Source organism: Macrotis lagotis, chromosome 1 (assembly GCF_037893015.1).
Source record: "Macrotis lagotis isolate mMagLag1 chromosome 1, bilby.v1.9.chrom.fasta, whole genome shotgun sequence".
NCBI lineage: Eukaryota > Metazoa > Chordata > Mammalia > Peramelemorphia > Peramelidae > Macrotis > Macrotis lagotis.
This window is the reverse complement of record NC_133658.1, coordinates 848,510,106-848,524,737: the sequence shown is the minus strand read 5'-3', so window position 1 is coordinate 848,524,737 and position 14,632 is coordinate 848,510,106. Positions and strand designations below refer to the sequence as shown.

General features: G+C 36.2%; 1 protein-coding gene across 6 annotated transcripts in view; it reads right to left on the bottom strand.

Annotated features, from left to right (window-relative positions):
• THRAP3 (thyroid hormone receptor associated protein 3) overlaps window positions 1-14,632 on the bottom strand; it is an 80,157-nt gene that overhangs the window by 36,746 nt on the left and 28,779 nt on the right. The window contains exon 4 of one of the 6 annotated variants that reach the window (XM_074217542.1): window positions 13,578-13,727. The exons of 4 other annotated variants lie outside the window; for them this stretch is intronic. The gene's annotated coding sequence lies outside the window, so the exon portion shown is untranslated. Of the gene's footprint in view, window positions 1-5,540; window positions 6,809-13,577; window positions 13,728-14,632 lie in introns of those variants that run through there. One more of the 6 variants, XM_074217548.1, reaches the window with a different exon arrangement.

Below are 14,632 nucleotides of genomic sequence, written 5' to 3'. Positions count from 1 at the left end.
CCAAATTTTTTTTTAAAAAACTACTGCCACAGGGGGCAGCTAGGTGGCGCAGTGGATAGCACCGGCCCTGGAATCAGGAGTACCTGAGTTCAAATCCCGCCTCAGACACTTAATAATTACCTAGCTGTGTGGCCTTGGCCAAGCCACTTAACCCCCTTGCCTTGCAAAAACCAAAAAAAAAAAAGACAAATTATAGCAAATGTAACAGGTTAGTTAATAGTTACTAAAGATAATAAAAAAAAATATTCAAAGGAAAACTAAAGCTGAGGGATGATACTAACATATTAAGTCATTCCCATGCCCTCCTTAAGAAAGCACCTCCATGGGGGGCAGCTAGGTGGCACAGTAGATAGAGCACCAGCCCTGGAGTCAGGAGCACCTGAGTTCAAATGTGGCCTCAGACATTTAATAATTACCTAGCTGTGTGACCCTGGGCAAGCCACTTAACCCCATTTGCCTTGCAAAAAAAAAAAAATCTTAAAAAAAAAGAAAAGAAAGCACCTCCAATACAGGATCACAAGACTGGAGTTTTACTCTTGTGCACCTTGAGAACTACAGAGACAGGAAAGCACATCCCTGGTAAAAGACCACACCTGTTTACTTTCTTTTCTTGACCCTAGAGACTCTCTTCTCCTGGGGATGACAGGAAGGAATGAAACAGAATTAAGAGGAACAGCAGGATATTGCTGAACTTCAGCTAGTTTTGCCCAGGCAGTAGACTACAAGAAAGCTATTCTCAGATCTCTACAAAAATCAAATTAGAGAAATGTCCTGACATTTATCCTGCTATTCAATAATGCTCATCAATAATTCACAACAGATTAACCTGTAAAGATATACAAGAAAACTACCAAGTCCAACGTCTATCTCAATTCTTAAAACTTACAAAGGAAATTAGTTGAAATATCAATTAGCACAAAAATCATTAATTGCCACCTCTCCTTTCCCTACCTCCATTAAATACCTGCTCTTTTAAAAAGGAGAGAAGGGGAAAAGGGGTGGTGATAGGGGAGAGGGTAGATCATAGGTGAGAATAGTCAGATATAATACATTTTCTTTTTTACTTCTTGCAAGGGGCTGGGATCGGATGGCCTGTCCTGGACCACAGGGCCAGGTGGTTGTTGAGTCTCAGGGGTGGTATGTGGGCTCTGGGCCTCTTGGCCCCAGGGCCAGTGATCAGCCTGCTGTGCCACTGTACACCACATTTTAAAAGAGGGACAGAGTGAAAGGAGAGAGAAACTATAATATATGGTAGTGGGGAGGAATAGATGGAGGGAATTATAATCAGCAACAGTCAAAAAATATGAAAGTAACTTTTATGATGGCCTTATAAAGAATGTGATCTACCCAACACAGAGCTGATGGTATCAGAACACAGACTGAAACACATTTTTTTCTCTTTCCTTTATTTCTCATGAGGGTCTGTATTTTTTTGGAGGGAGGGGATATTATGTTTGCTCTTAAACAAGAGTATTTTAGTAAAGTATAAAAAAAAATCACTTGTACAAAAATATTCATAGCAGCTCTGTCCATGGTGGCAAAGAATTGGAAATTAAGTAAATGTCCTTCAACTGGGGAATGGCTCAACAAAATGTGGTACATGTATGTGATGGAACACTATTGTTCTATTAGAAGCCTGGAGGGATAGGAATTCAGGGAAGCCCAAAAAAAATTTGCATGGACTGATTGCTGAGTGAGATGAGCAGAACCAGAGAAATATTGTGCACCCTAACAGCAACATGGGGGGTAATGACCAACCTTGATAGAGTCGCTTATTCCATTAGTGCAACAATCAGGCACAATGCTTTTTCTTTTTTAAGATTTTTCAAGGCAATGGGGTTAAGTAGCTTGCCCAAGGCCACAAGGCTAGGTAATTATTAAGTGTCTGAGGTCGGATTTGAACCCAGGTACTCCTGACTCCAAGGCCAGTGCTCTATCCACTGCGCCACCTAGCCGCCCCACTATTTTCCACTATTTTTCTTCCTTCAGGATCTGATTTCTCTCTCATCACATTCAACTTAGATCAATGTATACCATGGAAACAATGTAAAGACTAACAGACTGCCTTCTGTGGGGGGTGGGGGGAGGGAAGCAAGATTAGGGGAAAAATTGTAAAAAAAAAAATTCAAAATAATAATAGGATAAAAAAACTGCTCTTTTTTGGAAGGAATAACTAATTTCTCTTTCATGTGACAATCTGAAAAGTGCTTTCTAAAACAGATCTAGGAAATGCAAAGTACAACTTTACAAAGGAGGAAAGGATGACTGAAGAGTCAGTTTATGTAGGGCTGAGAACTCAAGACTGAGGACTTATGATTCCAAATTCAGTGTTCTTACGATTCCAAACTTCAGTATTTGTTGAATAAATACATTTATGCTAGGGTTTCCCATCAACATTTTTTTCAAAGTATGTTTTCTTTTAAAACAAAAGAGTATCTAACATTTTCTTAATTTGTCCTAAGTAAACAAACGCTATGTAAGTACTTTGGAAATTGTTGCAATTCATTTAAACACTGATCAATAATCCTCTAGATTTGTAATTTGGAAACAACTTGCTGCCCCTGACCTTCAAAGATTTGTAGCCCAGAAAAGTTATCTCAGAACACCCTCAATAAAGAGTACTTAAAGTAATAAAAATGAAACAAAAGTTACTCCAAAGCCCAGGGGAATTTTTTAAAAGATGTTTACAGTTTTCAAATTCTAAATCCTTCTCTACTTTAGCATAATACAAGCAAGCTTCTTTGGACAAGGCTCGGGGAAAAGTCCTGCATTACACATAAATTTTTCTTGAAAGGATTGTCTCAGCAAAGTTCTGATGGGAATAATTAAATTCTGTTATCCATTTTCATAGCTAGCTACTAAAAATATCATTTTTTAAAAAGAATATTTGCAAAGAGCTGACCAAAAGTATCATCTGAATGTCCCTCCCCTGCTAAACTTCCCTATTTGGTTCATCCTGCAGAAAAAGCCTACAAAGAGTCTTCCCAAAACAAAAAATCATCCTACACTGTTGAAAAGTATTTCAAGTCACTTCCAAAGCACAGTCAAACTATCTCTCAATTCTAGAAGAGAGCAGTCCAAAAAAACCATGTCCAGTTTGGGTTACTTCATCAATTGTTTTCAGAAATGTCCTCTTACTGCTTTGTAGGAAACAGAAGTTAATGGAAAAAATTAAACTTTATAGAAGTACAACAGAATTTGATCAACAATTTGGTATCTTTTCAATTCCTTAGCTTTATGGAGCTCCATTTTTATTGTTAAAGTTGATATCAAACTTTTATCTAATTCATGGAAGTTTGATAAAATATTTTTCATTAAGTGGTAAACTTAAAACAAGTATTATTTTTGACAATGAAAACTAGAAACAAACTAATATTCTTTTATTTCTCTAACCAATTTTTCCAAATAGGTACCTGTTTCAATAGTCTGTTGTCATTTATCCTTTTTATTGTTGGTAAGTGAATGAACATATATAATGAAATTATTGCCTTAGTGTGGTTTTTCAGATCAGATTATGGAGGGGGGCAGGGTGCAGAATGGTCATTAAAATCAAAATCCAGAGAGTAACATAACCAGTCATGCATTTCACTTAGAAAAAGACTAAACCCCATTTTTATCTCTATCATAGACATCAATAGTTCATGTCACAGTTATAACATTAAAAGAAAATTTACACTATAAGCTCTGACAAAATAAGTATGCACATCAATGAAAAGTTAACGATATACCATACCAACCTACATTTAAATTATTTAAAATACTGGATTTCTTCCAGGTATCTAGATCAATCATATTAATGAAAATAGTGGCCTAGCTCTATCCAGAGAAGCCCAAATCATTCCAATGTCTCTATCAAGTTAAATACCCAAAGACCAATATGCCCTATTTTGTATTTTTTTCATGGAAGTCAATTGATTGGAAGATATCTGGATAGATGAGGCATTTCTGGACTGTCTTTGTTCATACAGGTTAACATTATCTAGGAAAGGGTAACTTATCCTGCCTCTTCAAGACTCCAAATAACCTGGTAAAGTCAGTTTTAATAACTGTGCTGTCATACTTTGCCCTAAGAAGAATCACAAAGAAATGTAGTGTGTGTGTGTATACTTTTAATTGGATTTATCTCATAACTGTCACTTATTTATAGTTTAAAGTCTCAGTTTCCACTAATCTGAGAAGTTGAAACTACAGCTATTTCTTGGTCACCTAGAAGGTAGCAAATGCTATGTTAAGGACAAAGACACACTAGAGATGTCTCCCCTCCATGAGTCTAGGTAATGTAACCCTCAGCCCCACCCAACAACTAAGAAATAGCAGATGTCTTCATGCTTAGCTACTGACAGCACTATTCTTCCTTTACCACAACAATCAATTCTAAAGGAAAGCCTTAGGACAAATTAACTTTCTTTTCTAGACCTCCCTTAGAGGTAGCTTCAATTTACAGGCAAGATTTTAATAAACGATCATATAAAACTCACATTGTAAGCAGATCTCTTCCCTACTCAAGACTCCATTTTCTGTGTTTGTAAAACAAGACAGTTGGAATAATGGTCTCTAAGGACCCTTCCAAGCTTTACATTTCTATGACTGACAAAAGAATTATAAGTTCAAACATAATTAGGGACATTTTTCATCACTATGCTAATAAAACACTGAGGATTGGTTTAAGAATTAATGGTTGATTCTCTGGTGGACTTATGATAAAGAAAGCAACTCACCCCAGAGACAGAGCTATTGAAATCTGAACACAGACTAAAGTACAATTTTCCCCTCTCTCTATTCTTGAGGTTTCTCATCTTCGGGGAGATATGTTTATTCTTATGTTTACTCTTATAATATTCAATTTACATCCATGTGTGGCATGGAAACAATGTAGAGACTGTCAGACAGTCTTCTGTGTGTGTGTGTGTGTGGGGGGGGGAATTGTAGAATTCAGAGCCTTGCAAAAAATGATGGGTACATATTACTATTGTATATAATTGGAAAACAAAAAATGTTAAAATGTTAAAAAAAAAATAAAGTTGAAATCCCCCCCATAAAAAGAATGGTTCCACTCAAGTATATTTGGAACTTTAGAGAAATAATAATAATAATAATATAATAATAATAATAATAATAAACCCTTGATATTTAAGCCAAAAAAAAAAAGAATTAATGGTTGATTGCAACTTTAGGCTTTCTTGAAAAACTATTTTTCCTTCCTATTAAAGTTCAAAGAAATAAGTTCTCTACTGTTGAAAATCACTTCAATGGGGTGGCTACGGAGTGTACTGGATAAAGCACCAGCCCTGGAGTCAGGAGTACCTGGGTTCAAATCCCGCCTCAGACCCTTGGGCAAGCCACTTAACCCCATTTGCCTTGCAAAAACCTAAAAAAAAAAATCACTTCAGGAGGAAAGATTTAGGGAAGGATTGTCAAATTTCATTCCCATTTCATTTATGGACAAGAAAATTCTCCTGAAAATGGAAGTACTAATTAAGCAGGACCAGAGGCTACTTACCTTCAAACTTTACTTTTCACTTGCATCTGGGGCAACTTACCTCCAGAAAAACTTACACAGTACCACATTCATCTGAGAAAGAAAAGATCTGAGAAGGGAGAGAGTTCAGCTAAACTCTAGAAATGCTGCCACGGAGAAGGCCTCAGAGCACGCTGAACTAAGAGCTAAGGACAGCTTCTTTCCAGCAGAGAGCTGAAAGAGGTCACATTTCCTTCCTGCTTTCAACTAGTGAATTGCTTTCTTGATCTGATGACAGGGCAAACAAACTCCACCCCTTTCATTTTCCACTTTTTAAAGGGGCAAGTACAAATAAATTCTCTTGAAATCAAAATAAGTACTGCAACTTAGTGACTCTCTGTTATCTATGAACTAACAAAATTAAGGGCAGTAGCCCTTTCAAAATTAAGGGCAGTGGTCTCCAGTATTCTCTTAGGACTTATTTTCATGTCCATGCCTGAAACAAATACTTTGCAATCATGACCTATCTTGACACAATACTCCTATCATTTTTCATTTTTAAGACTTAGTTGGTCAATAACCAACTTCTCTAGGCCTCATACTAAAAATTTAATTGATGAACTAGATAATCTGTAATCTTCCTGCTCTAAATATAATCTTATATTATAAATTCCATGATAAATTTTAAAAAATCAATGATTACAGCCTGGCTCATGGTCAGTATTCGATAAATGCTTGCTGATTCCCCACTATGTTGCTGGTGTCCATAAACTCTTGAAAGCAGGCTGGCTACACGATTGCCTGTCTACTTATAGCAGATTCTAAAATAACAACAAAAATAAAGAAAGATGGCTCTGAAATTCTTTATGTTCATAGAAACTGATCAGCATCAATACTAGTCTATAAATACTATTAAGGGGAAGGATAATTCTCAAAATTAGCATCTCAGACTATCAACAGATTTTACTAATAAGTGAAATGTAAATCAAAACAACTCTGAGGTTTCACTTTACACTCAGCAAGTTGGCAAAGATGACAAAAGATGGAAATAGTTCTTGGAGGGAAAGATGGGTACACTTAACACTGTTGGCAAAGCTATGAACTTTGTCCAACTCTTTTGCAAAGCGATCTGAAATTATGCTTTAAAAATCCCATGCACACCAAAATAATTTCAGTAGCACTTTTTGTGGTAGCAAAAAACTGGAAACAAGTATTTGTTCACAGATTCAGGAATAAAGATATTTTGACACATTAAATGAATAGGATATTATTAAGCATAAGAAACAATGAATAAGGGGCGGCTAGGTGGTGCAGTGGATAGAGCACCGGCCTTGGAATCAGGAGTACCTGGGTTCAAATCCAACCTCAGACACTTAATAATTACCTAGCCATGTGGCCTTGGGCAAGCCACTTAACCCCATTGCCTTGAGAAAAAAAAAAGAATAAGATTTTTTAAAAGCATGGGAAATCATATATATTGATACAAAATAAGCAGAATTAGGAAAATATCCAAACAATGACAACATATTTAAAGTGGAAAGAATAATAAAACTCATAAATTGGATGCTGTGTAATTAACACCCTTGACTCCAGGGAAGAGAAAATGTGCCCCTCTCCCTTCCTAGAGGTGCATGAAGGATTTAAAATGTGAAATACTGCCGCTTTGTTAATGTGCTGGGTGATTTTGGTGATCTGCATTTTTAAAAAATAATCAATAGTTCACCCCATGGTGGAAAATGAAGGATATATCTGAAAATAAAAAAAATATAAAAGGTTGTAAAAAAATTATTATACACACACAAATATAAGTAAGACCCTGGATGTAATGATGCAGTTTTTAAACAAAGGTGGAAGCTAGGTGGCTCAGTGGATACAGCACCAGTCCTGAAGTCAGGAGGACTTGAATTCAAATGTGGCCTCAGACACTTAAATTAGCTGTGTGAACTTGGGCAAGTCACTTAACCCCACTGCCTTGCAAAAACCAAAAAATCAAAAGCAATAACAAAGGTGGCTAGGTTACGGTTAAAATTTCCTCTCTTCTAGGCTCTAATAGAAATTATTTAGCTGTTCTTAGAAGCTTTTTTTCTTTTTTTAAGGTTTTTTTGCAAGGCAATAGGGTTAAGTGGCTTGTAATTAAGTGTCTGAGGGCAGATTTGAACTCAGGTACTCCTGACTCCAGGGCCAGTGCTCTATCCACTGCACCACCTAGCAGGCTGCCCCTTAGAAGCTCTTCTAGTGAAAAAAAAAAAACACAGATCTAAACAGATTCTTCTCTGAAATGAATTATTTTGTGTTACTGCTTCTTAAGTGGATAGAGTCCTTCCAAGTGTTTTATTTTGCTTTTTAAACAGGGCCAGGTCAGTCCCTGTCAACCCAGTTTTCTCTCTAATTCTTGGCAATCTTCACCCATTGTTTCCAAAGATCCATGGCACAGAATACTCCTCAACTTTTGGATCAAAGGAGTTTCAACAGGGAGTTTACATACCTTGACTCATCTACATGTATATGATCTATATATCTAGATATATATGGTACAGTCCTGACAATCTTACTGCGATTATACTGTGTTGAAGAAGGACTGAGAAAATAAAAGGGGGAAAAGTTGTGATCTCAAAAGTAACAGTCATTGGGATAGAAACTACAAAATCCCTAACTATTAGTAGTAAAAGATGGCAATGCAATGGCAAAAAGTTGGGAGTCTTCTGAAAGGGATAGATGCCACAAAACTTTTGTTTTCTTGCAATAACCTCTATCAATTTGAAAGCTTTGTGTTGAGAACATACACAAAGGATATCTTAAATCCAGCTCAATGCCTTTTATCACTTTCAAAAAAGTAAACATTACATTGAGAATATAAGAAAATCTCAAAATTATCCCCAGATGCTAATTCTCTACATCTCTTTGGGAAGACCAAAAACAAAAATTTCAGAGTTTTTCCTTCCTTTCTTTTTTTTTGGGGGGGGGTGGGGGTGGGAGAAACGCTTTCTAAGGCAATGGGGTTAAGTGATTCGCCTAGGGTCACACTCTAGGTAATTACTGAGTATCTGAGGTCAGGTTTGAATGCAGGTCCATGACTCCAAGGCTGATGCCCCATCTAGTCCTTCCAGGGTTTTTCCTTCTTATACTAAATAACAACACAGAAAAACATGAGATATATTCTTTTCATTTTCAGAAGCAATTCTTTATCCACAATAACCATCTATTCTGAATCTTATTACAGTTATTACTCAAACTAATAATTCCTTTTTTACATTCTTTGAGGACTTTTATCTGCTATCATTATGGACAATGACGTAATTAAACCCAAACAGCACACAGAAACAAAAACTACCTGAAAGGTTGATCAAATAATAATAAATGCTAATTAGTGGGTTGAACACTACTAGCATTAGCACTACAAAGACTAGTACTACATGCACCTCTCCCCTCTGCTCCCCCCATATTATTAGATATACTTAGATAGTTAATGATTGTCCTTTGTGACTTTTTAACAAAGTCTTTCATATAATACAACTCAGCTCATCTAAATCATTCATACTTATTCTGATTATCTGAAAAAAAAATCACCTATTTTCAAAATAGACAATAAGATAACACTTAATAGTGAAACTATAAACCAAGCATAATTTAGTCTTTCTTTTATGATACTCATGCCAATAGAAGATCTTCCTTTGAAGCTTTCTTAAACAACTAAGCTACTACTACGATTTGTAGGATATCAAACATTACCTTGAACAGATGAAAATTTTGGTAAATACAATAAATAAAATCACATGAAATAAAAATATCACTCAGATTATAGACAATTCCCATAAGAGCAAGGAAAGGTGACCAGAAAATCTTTCATCTTTTTTTGGCTTGAATTATCCTCTTCCCAAGTCCCCTCACCCCCCTTTTTTTTGCTTTTTGCAAGGAAGTGAGGTTAAGTGACTTGTCCAAGGTCATACAACTTGGTAATTATTAAGTGTCTGAGGCTGGATTTGAACTCAGGTCCTTCTGACTCCAGGGACAGTGCTCTATCTACTGCGCCATCCCTCTAAGTCCCTTTCTGAAACTACACCCCCCCCAAACAGCGAATTTTCATAGAAGTTTTGTGAACTGAGGTGTCAACAGATGTGGTACATGAATGAAATTAATATTTATGGGCCATAAAGAATAACAAAGGGAGCAGCTACATGGTGCAGTGCATAGAGCACTCTAGCCTCAGACACTTAATAGTTACCTAGAGTGTGACTTGGGCAAGTCACTTTAACCCCATTGCCTTGCAAAAAACCAAACAAAAATAAACCTTGCAAAAACAAACAAAAAAAAATAACAAAGAAAGGAAACAAAAAAATGAATTCAGAAGCAGAAATCGATAGAATAAAGGAACCAGAGAAACACGAAAATAGAATAGAAATATAAAAAATAAAATGAAACTAAAAGTTGCATAATTATAATGGCCAATGTTGGCACCCAGAAGAACTGAGAAAATGTACCTTCAACTCTCAAATGAAGAGATAAAGGAATGTAGATGTGAAATACTGCCTCAACTGTCAGATACAAAGTGACATGTTGATCAGTTTGCTGAACTGCTTCTTTTGCTCTTTTTAAAATTTTTGTTACCAGAGATAGCTTGCTAGGTAAGGAATGAATGGAGAACTGAAAATGACAGAATGACAAAAACAACAATACAAATAAAATATTTTTTTTAAATTTGTTCTTACATAGTTTATAGACTTAATGCTATATAAATCAAATTATTAGAAGGAAATTTTAGAGTACTCAGGAAAATAATAAAATCCATTTGAAGGAACAAAAGGTTTAAAATATCAAGGGCACATGGCAATGTGGACACCTCCATTTGACAACATACCCATGCCAACACATTCATTTCTAACCATCTCCTCCTTCTGACTCTCATCAGTACTCTCAACTCCTAGTCATGCAGTATTTCCTCATTAGAACATAAGCTCCTTAAAGAAGAAATCATGTTTCTTTTTGGTTGTATCTGCATTCCCAGTGCTTAGTACAGGGCTTGGCATACAGTAAGTGCTTAAGAAAATCTTTATCTATCTAATGAAAAGAGGTAGAAATGATAGAAGAATAGCACTTCAGACCTCAAACTATATTATAAAGTAATAGTCATCAAAGTCATTTGGTACTAGTTAAATAATAGAGAAGGGAAGCCAAGGAGACCCAGTAATTAAGAGACCAAGGCCCAGAGTTTGGAAATCTCATCTTCTGGAGTTCAAATACAGTCTCAACATCCTGACAGACCTGCTTGGACAATGCCATCCATATCTGAGGAAAAATCAGAATCTGAATATATATATTTTATTTTTTATTTAAGGCAATGGGATTAAGTGACCCACCCCAAGGTCACACAGCTAGGCAATTATTAAGTATCTGAGGTCACATTTGAACTCAGGTCCTCCTGACTCCAGGGCCACTGCTCTATCCACTGTGCCACCTAACTGCCCCTGAATATATAGATATTTTAAAAACTTCCTTTATGTTTTTTCCTTCCTCATGGTTGTTTCCTTTCTCCTCAGTTCTAATTCCCCTTTTACAACATGACTAATATAAATGTATTAGACAGAAATATATATGTACAACTTTACCAGACCCACTGCCACGGGGAGGGTGGGAAGATGGCAAAAAAAATGTGGAACTCATAAATTTGGAGAGGAATGAATGTTGAAAACTACTTATGCATGTAATTGGAAAAATAAAATAAAATCTTAATAAAAAATTACTCATTCTCAGACATTTACTAGTTATGTGTCCCTGGGCAAATCACTTAGACCCATTTGCCTCAGTTTTCTCAACTGTAACAGGAGCTAGAGAGAAATTACAAAACTCTCCAGTATGTTTGTCCAAATAAACCCAAATGGGTTCATGAAAAGTTGGACACAATTGAGCAACCACCACAACAACAAAATAAGAAGTAGATGAATGGAATAGGCTAGAGAAATAGGGAATCAAAAATAACAGACATCAATAACTCAAGTGTTTGATAAGCCTACAAACAAAACTTCTGGGAAAACTAGAAAAAAAGCCTGGCAGAAATTAGGCTGTGTTCACCATCTTATACCATGTTCCACAATAAATTCAAAATGGATATTTATGATCTGAATTTTCTCATAAAAAACTTAGAAGGGAAGTAGATCATATATGTTTCACAGTTATGAGTGGGAAACATAGTTTTAACCAAACAAGGGAGAAAGAAAAGTAAAAAAACATACAACAATTTTGATTACATGAAACTGTAAAGTGTTTGCACAAAGAAAATTCATGTATCTAGGAGAGATGAAAATACCATTTTTTATTATTTTATTATCTATTATTTTAAAGGGAAATAACTGAAAGATCTCAGGACTGGATCAATGAGGTGAATAATAATGACCTCATGATACATTGAAGCATTTCGCCCACTTCTTGAGAGGGGTGACATATTAGAGGTGAAGAATATCAGACAATTCCAGAAATAGTCATAGGGTCATTTGTTTTGCTTAATTATATTTCTTATAAAGAGCTTAGAGGGGGGAGAGGAGGAGAAAATACTGTTGGGCAGTATTGGGGAAGGGCAGAACATCAATGAAACATTTTTTAAAAGAAAGAAGTGAACAAAAGGAGATATAGAAGGGAACACAAATAGTGCGAGCCGTTAAGTTACTAGAAATTGGAAATAGATCGGTGATTTAACTGGCATAGGAAGTTAGAAAAGTTACTCTTAGAAGTCTCCAAGAGCACCAAGGGTATGCTCAGGATCATATACTTAGTATGTAGCAAAAGCTAGACTTGATCATAAAAAAAGGGAAAAAGACTTACATGTATGAAAGTATTTGTAGCCATCTTTTTGTAATGACAAAGAACTAGAAAATGAGGGGGTGTCAACCAATTGAGAAATGGCTGAACAAACTGTGTAACATGAATGTGATGGAGAACTGTTTATTTATTGTTCTTTAATGAATCATGAGCAGGTGGACTTCAGAAAAGCCTGGAAAGACTTCTATGAACTGATGCTGGGTGAAGTGAGCAGAACCAGGAGAATATTGTACATATGATGGATTTAGCTCCTCTCAGCAGTTCAGCAATTAAATACAATTCTAAAAGATTTGTGATGGAAAATGCCATTCATATCTAGAGAAAATTATGGAGCCTGAATAAGGACCAAAGCATACTATTTTCACTTTTTTATGGGTTTTATAGTTTTTCTCCCTTTAGTTCTGATCTTCTTTCACAAATGACTAAGAAGGAAATTTTAAACATGACTGCATAGGTATAATCTATTATCAGATTACTTGCTGTTAAGGGGATGGGTACGGAAAGGGAGGGATATAAAAAAATGTGGAACTCGGGCACTTACAAAAAGATAAATGCTGAAAATTCTCTTTGCATAGAATTGAAAACATAAAAAGTTCAAAAAAAAATCTAGGCTTGAACTTCAGCCTTCTTGCTTCGAAGCCAGTTCTCTACTATACCATGAGACCTCTTATGCATGGTACTATCATGTTCATTTTAACATATATTTCAAAAGTCTACAGAAGTCCACAGCTTCTTAAAAAAAAAAATCAAAGGTTGATGCTTGTTAAATTCAGAAGAAAAAAAACTTAAAATATTCTTCAATAGTTCTATATTGCTTCCCAAGTTTAAATTGACTGCTACAAATTCATCTTTTGCAAAAGCCTTTTCTCCTTCCCTCCATGGAATTCCCACCCATGCTTTATAGCAGTGGGTCCCCATTAAAGGGTAAAAGAGTAGGTACCCTCTCATTTCCCCAAACCACCTGTTAACTCTCCAACAGAAGCCCACCTTCCAACACTGTTCCCCAACACCACCTCTAACCCCTCTCATTACTGGTACCCCTGTAACAGGTGCAGGAATTGGTGAATCACCATTCCACTTGGGGAGAGGAGGGCACAGGGTAGCAACACACAAACATCTTTCATTTTTTTTTTGATGAGACAAAATGAATCACAGAGGATGAGTAGGAATAGATGAATCTCAATTACAACTTTATTTCCCTCAACTAGCCTTCCTCTAAATTTCCCTATTTCCATCCTTGTGACAGACATTGTTTTAGTCTCCCAGGTTCTTAACCTCATAATGATCTTTAATTCCTCATTTCACTGACCTGCTCTCTGCTAAGTCATCAAGTTACTCCAAAGTGTGGCTGTTCCCCAGGGCTTTGTCCTGGGTCCTCTTCTCCTCCTCTTCTCTATCTACTCACTTGCTAGATGATCTCATCAACTCTTGTAGAGTGACATAGCAGAGAGAGCTGGTCCTGACAGGAGACAATCTGGGTTCAAATTCACTTATATTACATACTAGCTATGTGATCCTAGGTAAGATTAGGAAGGTCTCAATATTCTATCTAGGCAAGTAGAAAACCACAAATTGACATGATCTAAGTTGTATAGTATTTTCATTTTATTTTGTCAAATATTTCACAATAACATTTTAATTTGATGGGATATACTGGAGAAGCCTGGTCAATGAGTTTGACACTTGTGTTCCATGGAATAATTAAAGATTATAAACTATAACAAAAATGCTACCTGCATTAGTAGTGAGCTACTTTAGAGTGTTTATGAAGTGCTAATTATGTGGAAAGCATTTGTCAAATGCTGAGATCACAAAGAAAGAAATCAAGTCAGTCTCTGTTCTTGAGCAGTTCACACTCTGACTGGGAAAGATTAGGAAAGCCCAGATACCAAGAAGACAGAGTGCATGGTAAATCAGATGGCAATGCCAGAGCATCTCTAAGGTGGTAGAGAAGGGTACACAGTCACAGTGGCAGGACAAATTTAAGACCTGGAAACCTTCCATCTCACTGGCAAGAACAGAGATGATGAATCCTGTCTCAATTGAATCAAGTAAGTCATCAAAACAGCTCAGGTAGGCTCTAGGTAGCTGATGGTCATCAGAAAGGGAGAAGGAAAGGGAGAAGGAGAAGATATCTGCTATTAATAAAAATCACAGGTCCAGTTCCTATCACTAAGGAGATGATTTTCAGACCTATTCTCATACCTAGCCAGCCAGCTCAGTAGGATAAGAGTACTAGGTATGGAGTAAGGAAGACTTGAGTTCAAATCCAGTCTCAAGATACACAAGATAGGTGATAATGAGCAAGTCACTTCAGGTGAAAATTTTCTTAATTATAATGTGGGGAATAATAATAATGGTACC